At 65.8% G+C, this 3,643-nt stretch overlaps 1 non-coding gene across 1 annotated transcript; it reads left to right on the forward strand.

The window, feature by feature from the left end:
- Positions 1-2,028: 2,028 nt before the first annotated feature.
- On the forward strand, positions 2,029-2,147 carry LOC142006235 (5S ribosomal RNA). Its single transcript, XR_012643341.1, has one exon. It is a non-coding gene; the product is annotated as a 5S ribosomal RNA (ribosomal RNA).
- Positions 2,148-3,643: the final 1,496 nt, after the last annotated feature.

Consider the following 3,643-nt stretch of genomic DNA (forward strand, 5'->3'; position numbering starts at 1 on the left):
CTTGGAAAATTTTTCTCTCCCGCTCGGAACCGGGGTTGACCTGTTGTCCCTGAAGGACTTAGAAATTTTTTCTCTCCCCGCCTGGGACCGGGGTTGACCTGCTGTCCCTGCCGGACTTGGAGCCCCAGGAGGGGATCGGCCACCAGGTCAACCTCCGCTGAAAGCGGCCACGGTTTACCTGGTGCCCGGGGACCGAATCGGACACCAGGTCAACCTCTGCTAAAGCGCCCGAGGTTGACCTGGTGCCCGGGGAGCGAATCGGACACCAGGTCAACCTCTGCTACGGCGGCCGGGGTTGACCTGCTGTCCCTGCCGGACTTAGAAAATTTTTCTCTCCCCGCCCGGAACCGGGGTTGACCTGTTGTCCCTGCCGGACTTGGAGCCCGAGGAGGGGATCGGCCACCAGGTCAACCTCCGCTGAAAGCGGCCACGGTTTACCTGGTGCCCGGGGAGCGAATCGGACACCAGGTCAACCTCTGCTAAAGCGGCCGGGGTTGACCTGCTGTCCCTGCCGGACTTGGAGCCCGAGGAGGGGATCGGCCACCAGGTCAACCTCCGCTGAAAGCGGCCACGGTTTACCTGGTGCCCGGGGAGCGAATCGGACACCAGGTCAACCTCTGCTAAAGCGGCCGGGGTTCACCTGCTGTCCCTGCCGGACTTGGAGCCCGAGGAGGGGATCGGCCACCAGGTCAACCTCCGCTGAAAGCGGCCACGGTTTACCTGGTGCCCGGGGAGCGAATCGGACACCAGGTCAACCTCTGCTAAGGCGCCCGAGGTTGACCTGGTGCCCGGGGAGCGAATCGGACACCAGGTCAACCTCTGCTACGGCGGCCGGGGTTGACCTGCTGTCCCTGCCGGACTTAGAAAATTTTTCTCTCCCCGCCCGGAACCGGGGTTGACCTGTTGTCCCTGCCGGACTTGGAGCCCGAGGAGGGGATCGGCCACCAGGTCAACCTCCGCTGAAAGCGGCCACGGTTTACCTGGTGCCCGGGGAGCGAATCGGACACCAGGTCAACCTCTGCTAAAGCGGCCGGGGTTGACCTGCTGTCCCTGCCGGACTTGGAGCCCGAGGAGGGGATCGGCCACCAGGTCAACCTCCGCTGAAAGCGGCCACGGTTTACCTGGTGCCCGGGGAGCGAATCGGACACCAGGTCAACCTCTGCTAAAGCGGCCGGGGTTCACCTGCTGTCCCTGCCGGACTTGGAGCCCGAGGAGGGGATCGGCCACCAGGTCAACCTCCGCTGAAAGCGGCCACGGTTTACCTGGTGCCCGGGGAGCGAATCGGACACCAGGTCAACCTCTGCTAAAGCGGCCGGGGTTGACCTGCTGTCCCTGCCGGACTTGGAGCCCGAGGAGGGGATCGGCCACCAGGTCAACCTCCGCTGAAAGCGGCCACGGTTTACCTGGTGCCCGGGGAGCGAATCGGACACCAGGTCAACCTCTGCTAAAGCGGCCGGGGTTCACCTGCTGTCCCTGCCGGACTTGGAGCCCGAGGAGGGGATCGGCCACCAGGTCAACCTCCGCTGAAAGCGGCCACGGTTTACCTGGTGCCCGGGGAGCGAATCGGACACCAGGTCAACCTCTGCTAAGGCGCCCGAGGTTGACCTGGTGCCCGGGGAGCGAATCGGACACCAGGTCAACCTCCGCTAAAGCGCCCGAGGTTGACCTGGTGCCCGGGGAGCGAATCGGACACCAGGTCAACCTCTGCTACGGCGGCCGGGGTTGACCTGCTGTCCCTGCCGGACTTGGAAAATTTCTCTCCCCGCCTCGGACCGGGGTTGACCTGCTGTCCCTACCGGACTTAGAACATTTTTCTCTCCCCGCCCCGGCCCGGGGGTTAACCTCGGGGCGCACAGCTTCCCGGGTCTGACGTGCACGTCCTGTCACCTCCCGGGCCCGGCGTCCTCGTCCTCCCTTCCCCTTGGGCCGGCTCGGAGGAAGTTTTCCCTCGGCCCGGCCTCCGGGTTAATTGTTTGGGCCCGGCTGACTGAGGCCAGGCTGCTGACGCTAAAGCCCGGGGAGGCGGGGGCCTACGGCCATACCGGACCGAATGCCCCCGATCTCGTCCGATCTCGGAAGGTAAACCGTCCCGGGCCTGGCTAGTACCTGGATGGGTGACCGCCTGGGAATCCCAGGTGCCGTAGGCAGCTTTTGGCCCCAGCGGGGGTAGAGCGGGGCGTGTGTCTGCCGTGCGGGAGCAGGGAAGCCGTGAGGCCAAGGCGGCGCGACGGTCCTGGGGGGCGCTGAGGCCTTTCCCTCTGCCTGCCTGCGTGTCGGGGGCGGGGGGGCGGGCGAGGAAGCTAAGGCCCTCACCCGGTGCGGTGCGATGGCTTGGGTCGGGTCGGGGAGAGGGAAGAAAGCGTGTGTGGAGCGTTGGTGGGGCAGGTGTGTGTGTGGGAGTGCTGGGTTGGGCAGGCCGTTGAGGCGGTGGCGGTGGTGGTGTTTTTGGTGGGAGTGAGTTGGGGTCAGGTGGGTGTGGGGTCCCCCCCGGGGGGTGGATGGTCTGAGGGTTAAGGCTTGGAACGTGCGTCTTGGGGGACCGTGGGTGGAGGTTGTTGAGAGCGGGGAAGGCCCTGGGTCCCGGTTGTGGACTATTAAGCCCGGTGGAGGGGGACCGTGGGTGGAGGTTGTTGAGAGCGGGGAAGGCCCTGGGTCTCGGTTGTGGACTATTAAGCCCGGTGGAGGGGGACCGTGGGTGGAGGTTGTTGAGAGCGGGGAAGGCCCTGGGTCCCGGTTGTGGACTATTAAGCCCGGTGGAGGGGGACCGTGGGTGGAGGTTGTTGAGAGCGGGGAAGGCCCTGGGTCCCGGTTGTGGACTATTAAGCCCGGTGGAGGGGGACCGTGGGTGGAGGTTGTTGAGAGCGGGGAAGGCCCTGGGTCTCGGTTGTGGACTATTAAGCCCGGTGGAGGTGTTGCGTACGGTGGATGTAAGGGGGAGGGCGTATGAAGTGACCGAGGAGTGGGCAAGGAAACGGGGGGAAAAATTTGGAGGCGAAGGCGGCCGAAAAAGGGTGCGGTTGACCTGGTGCCCGGGGAGCGAATGGGCCACCAGGTCAACCCCCGCTGAAAGCAGCGGAGGTTGACCTGGTGCCCGGGGAGCGAATCGGCCACCAGGTCAACCCCCGCTGAAAGCAGCGGAGGTTGACCTGGTGCCCGGGGAGGGAATCGGCCACCAGGTCAACCCCCGCTGAAAGCACGGGAGGTTGACCTGGTGCCCGGGGAGGGAATCGGCCACCAGGTCAACCCCCGCTGAAAGCAGCGGAGGTTGACCTGGTGCCCGGGGAGGGAATCGGCCACCAGGTCAACCCCCGCTGAAAGCAGCGGAGGTTGACCTGGTGCCCGGGGAGCGAATGGGCCACCAGGTCAACCCCCGCTGAAAGCAGCGGAGGTTGACCTGGTGCCCGGGGAGCGAATCGGCCACCAGGTCAACCCCCGCTGAAAGCAGCGGAGGTTGACCTGGTGCCCGGGGAGCGAATCGGCCACCAGGTCAACCCCCGCTGAAAGTAGCGGAGGTTGACCTGGTGCCCGGGGAGGGAATCGGCCACCAGGTCAACCCCCGCTGAAAGCAGCGGAGGTTGACCTGGTGCCCGGGGAGCGAATCGGCCACCAGGTCAACCCCCGCTGAAAGCAGCGGAGGTTGACC

The sequence above is a fragment of the Carettochelys insculpta genome, unplaced genomic scaffold, assembly GCF_033958435.1.
Source record: "Carettochelys insculpta isolate YL-2023 unplaced genomic scaffold, ASM3395843v1 scaffold_0046, whole genome shotgun sequence".
Classification (NCBI taxonomy): Eukaryota; Metazoa; Chordata; order Testudines; family Carettochelyidae; genus Carettochelys; species Carettochelys insculpta.